Source organism: Alligator mississippiensis, chromosome 1 (assembly GCF_030867095.1).
Source record: "Alligator mississippiensis isolate rAllMis1 chromosome 1, rAllMis1, whole genome shotgun sequence".
NCBI lineage: Eukaryota > Metazoa > Chordata > Crocodylia > Alligatoridae > Alligator > Alligator mississippiensis.
The window spans coordinates 169,502,964-169,516,667 of record NC_081824.1 but is presented as its reverse complement, the minus strand read 5'-3'; the positions used below and the strand labels follow the sequence as shown (position 1 = coordinate 169,516,667).

The 13,704-nt window shown below is 46.6% G+C and overlaps 1 protein-coding gene across 4 annotated transcripts in view; it reads right to left on the bottom strand.

Moving 5' to 3' along the window:
• The window catches only part of TMEM63B (transmembrane protein 63B), a 90,857-nt gene that overhangs the window by 70,753 nt on the left and 6,400 nt on the right, over window positions 1-13,704 (bottom strand). Inside the window, exon 1 of one of the 4 annotated variants that reach the window (XM_059716808.1) lies at window positions 4,193-4,211. The exons of the other annotated variants lie outside the window; for them this stretch is intronic. The gene's annotated coding sequence lies outside the window, so the exon portion shown is untranslated. Of the gene's footprint in view, window positions 1-4,192; window positions 4,212-13,704 lie in introns of those variants that run through there. 4 annotated transcript variants of the gene reach the window in all.

The window sequence follows — 13,704 nt, the reverse complement described above, 5'->3', positions numbered from 1 at the left end:
GAGTTTCTCTGAAAGCCCCTTTCTTCTTCCTCCTCCCTAGTTCCATATTTTGGTATCCTTCTCCTGTAGGAACAACATCTGCCTCTGTTCAGAGCTTGGCAAGTTGCAGGATTCAAAACCAACCTGCTTCCGGTCAGGGTTACAGCACTTGCAGTAACTCAGCAGCACCGCTGTAGGAAGAGACCTTTGCCCAGCAAGATATGCTTACCATAGAAAGCAAAATGTCAGAATCAGTCAGACTGCAGTCCTGATGCCACCTCAGCTCCCTCCCACTGATGTCTGCCTTCTCCACCCCTTCATATTGACACGGTCTTCTTGACTATACACCCCATGTATAGTCAAGAAGACCGTGTCAATATGTTTGAGAAAGACCTCCCACGTGGCCCTGCCAGTTCCACAGACTACGTGAGGTGCAAGGAGGGCAGGGTGGCACCTTAGAGACTGACTGGTTCAGAGAGGCATGAGCTTTCTTGGACGACAGCCTCCTTTGTCAGATGCAGATGCTTTCACGCGTGAGGCTGCGAGCAGCCCTGCCCAGGGTGACAACATACCAGGCCTTATATACAATTATTTATCAGGTCACCTTCCCGAGAGGGGAAGGCATGGGGAGCACCTGGGCAGCATGAGTGAGGCAAGGCTCTGACAGCTGGCTGAGGATACTGCCTGGGCAATGCAGAGGGCAGGGGCATATCTTCCTCCTTCTACACAGGGAAGAAATATTCCTTGTGGACAGAACTCGGACACAACCAGAGCCTGTGTCAAAGCTGACTGGAGCCAATGGGAGCTCTACACACATGCCCTGCGCTCCTGTGAAAGTAATGCCTTCACTGGACTGTTAGGCTTTGGTGTCTGGGATTTCCCAGACACTTGTATGCCCTTTCTGGATTTCCTGTTAATGCTGTGCTGCGAGCCCCAAACATGCTGTTAACAGCTTCTTAATCAAAACGAAGTAAGGTATAAAATGCACTTAAGAGTCTGGGGAATAGGGCTTGGCCAATACACTTTTTCTGGCACAGCTACGCTAGTTAGCGGGGTTGGGGCTGGGGCAGGTTGGAAGTCACATCCCCAAGTGATACAACCATATTGGCTAAAGGTATAGGGTCAGATCATGTTCTATCTATAGGGCACCTCAAGGTGATCCTATTTTAATCCTACTCAACTCCCTGGAAAAAACCCAAAACCAAAACCATTAGCACACCTACTTTTGTAACATGCCATCATCTTAGCCTTATGAGTGAGTTGCAAAAGGAGGAGGAGAACAAGGACCTAGCCACCTTTTTGTATTAACATTTTCAGGGACTCAAGCAAAGTGAAATTAGTTGTCCCTGAGCCACATCAGTCAAATTAGGCATCGAAAAGGCAGGATCTGGCTTATAGTGTAAACTCAGTTTGGGGAAGCGATTGAATCTATATTAGCAAAAGGATGCTTTGCCAGTCAAAGCAGCAGGTGCATGAGGGAAAAACAGCAACCCCCTTTTAATTGGAAGAATCATGGAAGGGCTGCATCTGTCATCTCCCTGAAACATCACCTGCTTTCTGTGGTGTTCCTCCAGCAGGTCACAGAGAACCTTGCTCACTCTCCCAGAGCTATAACAGCTTCCCACTAGCACAACCCATTTGTGTCAGGGGGGGGAAAAAAAAAAAAAAAAAAAAGAGAGATGGGCTGACTCAGAGGCACAGCAGGGTGCAGAACTGGGAAGTAGAGGATGCAATTGTTTTACTAGTACTGTAAACAGGGATGCTCAACATAGCACACCTCTGGTGCAGGCCTCCCTCCTGCTAAGTTATCAGTACTGACAGCAGATGACCCTGAAGTGTCTTATGTTCAAATGAGCATGGGGGGCACCTCCCAAATACACTTGAAACCCAACCAGACAGAATATTCATTGTGGATAGGATCCACCTTTGCATATGGAAGGCCTATGCTGATGATGCACTAATGTGCAGGCCTTATGTGAAACAGCTTGTGGACAACATTGGGGGGGGGTGGTGAAACCCCGCATGTTAAGAACTGCCTTATGACTGTTCAAAATGGGACAAGAGTGATGTAGGGTGTAGGTGCATCTGATATAAGCATTGCTGTTGGGCAGATGGGAGAGGAGAAAAAAAAAGACAAACTACAGCAAATCTATTCCCCCTTCCCCCAAAATAAACCCAGCCCTCTTGCTTGTCCATGCATAAAGGGCATAAGGTAAGGTCAGAGGTTTGGTTGGTAGACAGCTCCTAAAGGAAAAAGGGAGCCTCTATAAAAGGTTCATCCAGGGAAGAGGAGAAGTAGCTGCCATCTAGAAGCACTATGCAAGCAGTAAATAATGCATGAGAGGCAGCAAGGGAAAAGCAGGGTCAGGGATGCTTTAGAACAAGGGTCAGCAATGTTTTCGGGCAGAGTGCCAAAAATACCCACAACCTCAACTTGTAAGATGATGGTATGCCAGGGGAGCAGCACTATACCTTGACTCTTGGTGGCCCTGGATGAACTAGTATCGGGCCCCCCTTAGCCAGAGATAATGATAATAATAATAGTAATTTAAAAATTACTATTTTGGGGCCCCCTTTCTGTCTGGGCCCCAGGCGGCTGCCCAGTTTGCCCATGCCTGTGTCTAGCTCTGCAGGGAAGCATGGCAGGAGAGCTGCGAGGGGTCCAATTCTTGTTCTGATAGTGCAGCCCCGGCCTTTTTCCAAGCAAAATGCCTTCCCATGCCATGCTTTGGCACCCTGCCAGGGGTTGCCTACCCCTGCTCTAGAACAGCGGTTTCCCAACCTTTTTGTACCAGGACCCATTTGTAAACGCTGATGGCCAGTCCTGACCCAATAAATAGTTTTAAGTAGAAAACAGCTCCCTGGCCCTGCTGGTACCTCTCACTCCTGACCCGCTGCCTCCAGGCCCCAGCTATTAAGTGTGTGAGGTATGGGGGGCCCCAAACAGTCCCTCGCAGGCTGGAACTCTGCCAGCCTGTAAGTGAAAACCCCCTGCTTTCCCATATTTTTCTCCTTTAAAGGAGAATCCATTTTTAAAGCTTGTTCATATATATTTTTGCAACCCATGGGTTGACAAACACTGCTTTACCACCAAGCCAGGAATGGTAGGGGGCAATAAGAAGCTGGGGAGGGGGGGTGAGAATGGGAACAGAGGAGTGAGGGCAGAGGGGAAGAGCACTGATGCGTTTAAGGGAGCTGAGTTCCTAATGGGCCAAACTGACTGGCCACGATTCTGCAGCTCTGCAAGGAGAAGGCTGAGTGTTTCCAGCACACACACATTTCCTGGGGCCAGGCTGCTATTTCTGTTTCAGTGTTAAACTCTTACCAAGGTCCGTGGTACAGCGCTTCCCTCTCCACATCCCTGATTAACACAGTACAGACAACAATGAATACCAGATGCTTTTAACAATTGATAGAACACAGACCTTGGGCTGTCCACTTTCTCATTAGTTCTCCATTTCAAAGCCACATACTTGCAGCCCTTCTTTTTTTACCAGTGGATCAGCTGATCCCATGCATCTTTAAAACAGATTCCATAAAATGACATGCATCCTATTATTCTGGTTGCCCTGCCCTGCCCTTCCCATTCCTCCACCCCGACTTGCTTCTTTGTCTATCACTTGCTGATGTTTTGGCTTTAAGACAAATTCTACACTACCAACTTTTGCTGGCAGAACAGCATGGGTCAGGGGTGTGGAAAGGTGTGATTGCTGACACGGCTGTGCTAGCAGAGTTCCCTCATGGGGATGCAGCTATACCAGCAAAATTGCACTTTTACTGGTCTAGCTCCTTTTGCTTGCATGCATGCATGCATGCATGCATGCGTGCGTGCGTGTGTCCGTGCGTGCGCATGGGGTGTATCTTGAATCAGCCATAGGGAGAAAAGTACACAGAAGTGCTCTGTGGATGTAGGCTACTGACATATCAATCTCAACCACCATCCCCTAGTGTTGGCTTGGCCCCATGTTGTGAGCTCTTTGAGGCAGGGATCGTAATAAGCTATAAGGTTTGAACAGGGCCAAGTAAATGGGGTGGGGTGGGGGGGGATCCAGACCCAGCTACTATAATGTAATGGCATTTTTTCATCCTCTGACTCACTGAGCTGTCTCAAGGCCCTTTGTCCAGCCATCATCCCTGGTTTGTTTTGATAATCGCAGGGCCTGGAAAATCCCAGTTTGTTCTTTCAGGAGAAGCTCCCCTTGGGTGAACTCACTGCAGTGCTGTGATGACTGAGCCTGAAACCTCATGGAATCACCCATCTTCACACAAAATGACATGAGCAGAGTCCTGGAAATTACTGCCTAAAAAAAGTGAGAATCTCATTTCAACTAAAATAATGGAACAAAAAGAGAGACAGAAAAAATCCTGTTATTAGACATCACGGAGACTTTTCAACAGCACAAAGCAGGCACTTAACTCTCACTGATTTTCACTGGGAGTACGACTGGCTTTTGAAAATCCCTTATGTACCACTGAGGTTAGTAAAACATGCCCAGATATTACTAGAGCCTATGAGGGATAGGCAGTGAGGAATTTATAAATGACAGATCTTGCCAGACATACTTGGATCCCTTTTTATTTTTAATAGCATTACAGCAGCCACAGATGAAGGGGAAATGATGGATACAGCTAGAATGTTAGGGAGCGTTTGCTGCAGGGTCTCATCTCATCAGATCTCATTCTCACTAAGAATTCAAATAGGCTCAGACAGGAAGCCTGTCATCTAAGCTAAAAGCTGGCTTAAGGACCATACGCAAAGAACAGCTCTACATGACAAGGGATCACATTGCAGGGCAATGCATCATGGGGAGTGCAGGGTCAGCCCTATGTTCGGTTCTATTGGACTTCAGTCTAGCTCTGCACACATCAGGATTGCTTATGTGCGTGTGTGCATACTAGCATGGCAGTGTACAGTCCCAGAACCTGTGTTGACTGCTTCCAGAGTTTTTTTGTCAGGGGTTCAACTCTAAACACCCAGAGAGAGCTGGATCGTAGGGGCCGTACAACCTCTGCATGTGCCTGTTTGTGTAAGGAGATTGCACTTTATTAGTGGTGGGGAGGGGCATTGGCTCCGTTTCCCTACCATAACTACGCTGCAAACCCACTGCCCCCAGAGGCAGCATCTTCAAGCAAACTGCTGCAGGCTGCTCCCTAGCCTGGAAGCAGTGTAGCCATGTCCAGGCAGCCCCACAGAAGGGCTAAATGCTACAAAGGTGGGTTGTTTGGCTCTGTCCCTCAGCCATGCTAAACCGCTCACCTGAGATGCTTTGCAAAATTGGCTGTGCTGTTTCTACTCCTATGTCTGAGTATGTCATGGCCCAGCCCAGGAAGTTTGCCACTTAAGCCTGGCCTCCTCCAGCAGGCAGAGGACTTGGAAGAATGAGCCTGGATGGACAGATAGCACAGTTGCCTGGATGTGAGGAACTGCCAGGCCTGTGCCTGACAGGACCAACAGGTGAGGGGGCTCAGCAGGGAGGCAAGCAAATGCCAACCAAGCCTTTGGAAGAACAGAGGGGCTCCTAGTGGAGATGGCAGGGCTCCTCAGTTGCCAGGAATCTCAAGTCCTGGCCCACAACATTTACTCATCTTCTGCCTGGCAGGCATCCTGTATTATGATGAAGCTTCTAACAAAAGGAAGAAGGTTTAATACAGATTGAATGCCTTGCAGTGCTTCCTTCCATTTCCCCCAATTCTAGGAGCTCAGCCCTGTAGTTCAGGACACTGGGTTTGCCTGAGACAGGTCTAGCAGAGTACAGGAACTGAACTGCACTCTAGATGTCCAAACAGTCACAAAAGGTAAGGCTAAAAGGGACCATTAGGTTATTTAGTCTGAGTTCCAGTATACCAGGTGCCACTAAATTGCACCCAGTTTCCCCCACAGACCGGAAGGGCCTCCTGGATCACTGAAGTCAGTTCCTCGTGTTGATGGGCCACTGTCCACTGAAGAAGTCCCCAAAGTCTCTACATCAAACCTTCATCCAACACTACAAAGGAACACTACCGAAACAACAAGAACATTTCTACAATATGCCACAGGTAAAAGCAGGGAGAGACAAGGGCTGCCAATACCCTGCTAGTCTGAAGTCTACAAGTTGTTTGGCTAAACCTCACTGCCAGACAGGCATCTAGCCCACATCTGGAGACACCAAGAGACAAAGAACCTACCGCTGTGCTCGATTGTTGACCCAGTGGTCAATCACCTTCCCTTCTAAAGAATTGTGTCTTACTTGCCCTTTGATTTTGGCTAGCTTTGACTTGCAGCCACTGGTCACTTATACCTTTCCTCAGTGAAAGAGCCCTTTAGCACCTCCCTTTGAAGACACTTGAATACTGTAATGAAATCACCTCTCAATCTTCTTTTTGATAAGCTAACCAAATTAAGCTTTCCAAGGCTCTCACTATCATGCATTTCCATCACCAAAATCACTTTTGTGGGTCTTTCCCTGCCAGGTTTTGAACATCATTTTAAAAATGTGAACACCAATATTTCAGTACTAGTCTCTCCAGCTTTCTTAAACACAGGTAATAAATCACCTCCCTACTCCTACTCATCACTCCCCTGTTTAGAAAGCAAAAGGTTTCACTGGAACATCAGCTTGGAAGAGACCTTAAGAAGTCATCCAGCCCATCCCATCCCTCAGTGGGATCAAACATACCTATACAAATGGGTTCCAACCTTTCGGACTCAAGGGAGCCCTCATTAGACTCAGAGCACCCTTTGAAACATGCCAACGCTTAGCTCTCACTCATTTTTTGACTATGGAAAATGAATACAATTCTTCTGTTGAAAATAACTCAGGAAGACCACAAAAGGTCAGAAATGTTTTTGATACTATGGATTCCTATTTTAAATCTCTTGGTTTATCTTGAGAATCATGTGCAAGTGTTTCCACATGTGACAGTGCTAATATTGCATAGCACCTCATGCCCCCCTTAAAAGGATCTCATCACACAGTGGTTGAGAATCACTGACCTAGAGCACTCTTGAGGGGTGCTGGTTTCACCTGCTTTTAAAAAACTCCAAAGGGGATTCTAACATCTTTTAAGGTAACCTGTTCAGCACTTACTTACCCAGTAGATAAAAACATGTTCCCTAATATCTAGCCTAAATCTTCATTGTTGAAATTAAGCCAAGGACTCTTTGTCCTAAATCCCCAGAAGATATGGAAAACATCTGAGAGCGGTCCTCTTTTACATAGGTGAACGCCTTTGTCCCCCCACCTCAGTCTGAAAATATGATGGTCTCAACCTTTCTGCGAAAGCCATTTTCCAAGCCGCTTCTCATTCTACTTGCTCTCTCTCTGAACTTCCAGTTTGTCTACATCTTTCTTAGACTGTGGTGCCTTCAACTGGAAACAATGTTCCAGCTGAAGCCTCACCAGTGCTGAGTAGAGCAGAAAAATCTTCTCCTGTCTCTTGTTATGACATTCCTGTTAATACAGCTCACAATGAAATTTACCTTAATGCAACAATATCACTTCATTGATACATGCTCAGTTTCTGATCCAGTCTAATTCTTAGCCCCTTTTCTGTAGTACTGCTTACATACCAGCCAGTTATATTCCCCATTTGCACTCATACCTATGGTTCCTTCTTCCTATGTATAGTACTTACCACTGTTTTGGGGGTATCTTAAACTGAATTTCATCTTCTTGATTTTGGTTCAGTTCTCCAATTTATCAGTATAATTTTAAATTTTAATCCGGTCTCCCAAAGAAATTGCAACCTCTCCCAGCATGGTATTACCCACAAATTTTATAAACACACTCTCCCTTCCAAGCCACTAATGAAACTATTGTCTAGAACAGGACTCAGGACAGACCCTTGCAGAGTTGTAGTTGAAATGTCCTCGCAGTCTGACAGTGAAGCACTGATTACCACCCACCCTAGGGTGATTTCATCTACACCATATTTCTGTAGTTTGCTTGTGAGAATGTCATGTGAGGGAGTGTCAAAAGCCTTACAAAAGTCAAGATACATTGCAGCTGCTGCTTCCCCCTCATCTGCTAGGCCAGTTATCAAGCCAATCAGTTTTTCTTCTTTGACAGGATATGATACATTCTTGACATATCTAGGTTGCCTATTTCCCCATCTCTTTATTATCTTCCACATGCTTAGAAATAGACTGTAGAAATAATTTGTTCTAGCATCTTTCTAGGTACCACAATTAGGCTGACTGGTCAATATTTTCTGAGGTTCTCTTTTCTCTCTCTCTCTTTTTTTCTTTTTTTTTTTTAAAGACAGGTAGTATATTTGCCCTTCACCAATCCTTTGAGACCTACATTGTCCTCCAGGAACTCTCAAAGATAGCTGCTAAGGGTTCAGAGATTGCTTTAGCTATGCCCTCAAGCACTCTAAGGGGAATTTCATTGAGTCCTGGCAACTTGAATACATCTAATCTATCCAGATATTCTTTAACCCACTCTCTCCCTCTTCTGGTCTGTGTTCTGATCCATTTGTTAACACAGAATCATAGACTAGCTGGGCTGGAAGGAACCTGTGCAGTCATATAGTCCAACCCCACTGCTCAAGGCAGGATCATCCCTCACTAAACCATCACAGTCTGTCTAACCTTTAACAACAGCCAAGGACAGAGATTCCACAGCTTCTCCTGGTAGCATGTTCCAGTGCTTAACCCACCTTATAATGGAAATATTCTTCCTAATATCCAACTTAAATTTCCCTTGCTGTCATTTATGGGCATGTATAGATGTGTTCTAAGAGGGGGGGGGGGAGCACTTTAATTAGAGCAGCTCTGAGAGCCACTCTAATTAAAGTGCCAGAAGCTTCGCGTGCATGCATCAGCATCCCTGCACTGAAAAACGGCAGCAGGGGTGCTTTAACTAAAGCTCAGCAAATGATTTTAGTTAAAGCACCCCCGCTGCCATTTTTCAGTGCAGGGATGCTGAAACACGTGATGCTGGAGTCTGCTGGAGCATGGTAATTACCATGCTCTGGCAGACTCAATTGAGTCTGCTCCAATGCACTGTAATTACAACACATTGGAGCAGCCTCTCTGCATGTGTATAGGTGCCTTAAGACTGCTGTTCCTTCTCCTGTCCTCTGTGGCCACAGGAAATACTTTATCTGCATCTTCCACATAACCACACTTCAGGTATTTGAAGACTTACCAGATCCCCTCCCCTCCCCCCACCCCTGTCTTCTCTTCTCCAAACTAAATAATCCTAGCCTTTTCAGCCTAGTCTCATAAATCAACATGAATTGCATTAAGAAACTGGTCACAATTTACTTTTCCTGTGAAGACTGAAACATTGAGTATTTCAACCTTGTCTGTGTAATCTGTTGTTCGCTCTTTTGGCAATGGGCACATACTGGCCAGGAATGCTTTTCCAAGGATAGCATTTGTTATTTTTTGTCTCAGCTCAGAAGCTCGTGTTGTTCATGGTGACCCACAGAAGTCTTCCAGGGTATCTCCATCAGCCTGTCCTGCGGTCCTTGCTCCTAGATGCAGAATTTTGCATTTGGCTCTGCTCCAAACCATTTGGCCCAGCTTACCATGCTCTGTGTGGCAGTTCTCTCTGTGCTCACAACTCTGCCAATTTTTGTCACCCCCAAACCAGTTTAATCTGCAATTTTAGATTTATTTCTAGGTGGCTGATGAAAAGACTAACTTGCACTGGACCCAGCGCCAGTCCCTGCAGATCTCTGTGTTATGGTACCGTTCCAGCCAGCCAGGGGTACAGAAAAGAACAGCACAGTGAGGCTATGTCCAGTCTATGTAGCTATCAGCTCTGCTATTATACAGACACTTACACACACAAAGAACATAGCAAGGAAAAGTAATTCACTCTTGGCTCCTTGGCATTGAGTCAAACGAGCCTATGCCCTTGCTCATGGCTGATGTGCAAGTTATATATCAGTCAGTTGGAAACTTTGTCTACGTAGGAAAGTCACAGCGGTTTAACCAAAGATGTGAATTTAAACCAATTTAGTTAAACCAAAATATGTGTCTACACAGAGTATGGAACAGGTTCAAAAGCAACCTTATTCCTTTTACCTTAAGTCAGTTGGGGCAGGTTTGAAGTGACTTCAAATAAACTGCTCTTAAAGGGAAATGGGGGTTTAAAGGACTGTAGCGGTTTAATTACACTGGCTGATTAAACTGGTACAAATCTATGTATAGACAAAATAAACAAACAAGACTCTAACCGATTCTAAACCGGTGTGACTTGCACACAGAAGAGCCCTGGGAAGGGTCTCAGTTTCACTGACTTCCAACTCTGAGTCTCCAGAAGCCAACAATGTCAGGCTGGGCCACAGCAAGAGACAATTAGTCACAGACAAAGAGGTCTAAAAAAGGCTCCACTGATGTAAGAAGAGAAAGAGTCATTGGATCCCTTCTGAGATCCTCTCTGGGACCCGAAAATTGCTCGCAGCATTGGTGAAATACCCTAAGAAGGTAGCAAGTGTTTTTAAACATTTACACTGAAGCTTCCTCTCAGCTCTGTCCTCAGCCTGTGAATATAATTTGCCATGCAGCCAGCATCAACCTGTTGTAATCTGAATTTCACATTGATCACAGTGCTGTGGTGAAAACTATAGGTTTGTTCACTGACTTGAGAGGCTGATGGACTCATCCAGAGAAAGAGGCTACTGAAGACCTCTAATTGGAAAATGTGGGATGAACAAGAGCATGACTCTGTTAAATTGCACTGCAAAGTTCAACCTTCGTCTTACTCAGGGCTGTGTCAGTCACTTCTCAGGAGACAGGGCTGCACCCAGAGTAGTAGGTCTGAGCTGCCTTCTGTTTTAGTATGGAGGAGGAGTAGGTAGAGACTGCAGAGACCAGCATGCAGAAATTTATGTGAGCCAAGGAATCTGTCCACATTTCATGGTGAGGCACAGTCTTCAGAAAGTGACATCTCATGTAGCAACCAGGAACCATATTGCCTGTGGGTCATTCTCCATTCTCTGCTGGCACATGCCAGAGGCCTGCAGCTGGGATGGCTGGTGACACCACAGACACCTGTACAGATCCTTTGCAGTTCCACAGGGCTGCTTTACTTGGTACAAGCTGGGCTGTAGCTGGAAAAGGATACATGTGTTCTGAACAACCTATCCACCTACAGGGGCTCCACAGAGCTCTCCATACCTACAGCCTCCTTTGAGAGAAGAGAAGGAGCTCACAGCCAGTAAATGCACCATGCAGAATTGAACCAAAGAAGGGGAGCTGAAACACAAGAAAAGGGGCACATCCGATATAGCAGGGGCCAGCCGATTATTTCAGGCGGAGGGCTACTTACTGAGTTTTGGCAAGCCATCAAGGGCTGCATGACAGGCAGCCAGGGGTAGCCAAATATTAATTTTCTAAATTTTTTAGGGTCCCTGTGGGCTGCATCCGGCCCGCGGGTTGCATTTTGCCCACCCATGTCCGATATAGGATCCTATGGGTAAGGGGGAGATCAATAGCAGAGAGGCTAGACAGAGGACTGATAACAGGCTGCTGAAGAAAACAATGCAGGTATAAATGGCCCATACAGACTGCTTCTCCAAAGGAAAGAACAGAAAGAAGATTAGCTGCTCTGTTGCCAGAAGAGACCCGATTATGACAGCTCAATCCCATGACCTTAGAGCAGTACCAAGAATGGCTGGAAACAGACCCCACCTGTAATGTTCTGCTCCCCTGATGCCACTGCAGTGAGCCTCTGGAAGGTCTTTACTCTGTAGCACTCTCTGTATTATTGCTGACCACACACTCACTCTTGTGTGACGCATGCCAAATCCCAGGAAGGAGGCAATATAAGCTTAGCTGCTTTAGAGCAGCCTTGCATATGGTTAGGACAGCGCTGAAAAGGTGCTCAAGCACTGCTGAGCTCAACTGTCTCGTTTCCAGGAACTGGTGCATGCAGGCAGGGCAAGCATCATGGTCATGTCCCTGGGCATGGCATGAAAGCGTGATAGGTGTGCCTTGGGGTGGGGGGGCGAGGGGTGTCAATCCACAGTGTGAAGACAGCTACAGTTGACACTGGTGGCAGAGTTAGAGGCCAAACCCCCAGTGTGGTTGTGGCTCTGAAGGCAGGAGGTGGTTTCTGTTGGCAGACTTACATCAGCTCTCCCAAAATGACAGCTGCTTTGTTGGTAGAAGCCAACCTTCTAGCAGCAGAACTGTGTCCACACCAAGGGCTTTGCTGGCAGAGCTATGCCAGCAGACAAGGCCTAAAAGCCATCCCTGAACAGACCTCACCAACAGGGTTTCTCTAAACCATTGATTCTCAACCAGGGTGCCGTGGCACTCTGGGGTGCCTCAAGATTTTTTAAGGGTGCCACAGGGTGCTGCGCAACATCAGCACTGTGAGGTGTGCAAATATGAGTCACAAGATAAACCTAGAGATCTCAAACAGGAATCCATAGTGTTAAAACCCTTCTGCCCTGGTGTGGTCTGTCTGAGCTCTTTGCAACAGAAGAACTGCTTTATTATCATTCCGTAGTCAAAAATTGAGTGAAAACTAAGAGCTGACATTTTCCAAAGGGTGTTTCAAGTCTAACAAGGGGTCTCTTGAGTTTGCTGTGGCGTGCTGCGAGACTAAAAAGATTGAGAACCACTGCTCTAAATTAATCCAGTCTATATTGCAGTCTCCTGTCAGCACCTGCATCAGTCCACAGTATGAAGAGGTGCGGTCTTGCCCCTGGGTACACAGCTGCCACAGCAGAAGCCCCCAGAGTGGGTACAAGCTCATATTGCCAAGGGGGGCTGTAATAAACTATAGCAACAACAACATGGTTCTGCTGCGATAAGCTGCGCCCTCCCAAGGGACACATTGCTGATGTAATATAGTATGGTGACTATATTCTATTAGCCACTGAGGATATGATGACAAAAAGGGAGGCATGGGGCATCTGAGGGTCTGGACACATGTCCATTTGGAGCTATTTCCAAAGGGGCATGGGGTGGAACAGTCTTGCCCGAATCTATGCAGCAGCTGTTATATTCTGACAGTTAGTTTACAGGCAGACAAACTGCAAACCATACAAGTGTAACAAAAACAACTGCAATTCTACCCCTGGATGAAGCTCTGTTAAAGTTGGAGCAGTTCTTGCTACATTTGTAACTTCCTGGCTTGTCCACAGGTAGCTGTTAGAAGGTAACAGTTGCTGCGCGATCTGGTTCTAAAAGGGTTCCAAATGTACGCACGTCCCTTGGGGATGTGCATCAGTGGCAGAGCAAGAGAAAGCTTTCCAAGGCCTGTCTTGAGGCACTGGTACACAAGAGAAGGCTGCAGTAGGCAGCGGGATGGAGCGTGAGGATGACGCAGTCAAGGGGAGCGAACATTACATATTGCAAAGCAGAGAGCAAAATCCTGTACCTTGCCTGGAGGATCCTGGGCTTCCTGCTGTTAATTTGTATTTGAAAAAAAAAAAAAAAAGAGGAGCCCAGGTGAATGCTGGAAAAGAACGAGGAGGTAGAAGGCAGTGGGAACCACAGGTTCAGGAGCCGGGAATTTCCATTTCATACCCTGTTCTCTTTCTCCATGCCAAATTAGCACTCTGGTCCCGCACGCACCCCACTGTCTCCCAGCCAAACATATGCATTTGGCTTCCCTTTTACTGACTGTGACCCTGGAGATGCAGCCAGCTTGTTGGGGCACAGGCTGCCAGGGTCAGGACAGAAGGTATCACTTGAGGCTTGGTTTCTGTAGAACCCCACTCCCTGGCTCTGCATTTCCAGCTTTGTTGGTATTTCAAGGCATGCAGAGGGCATATACA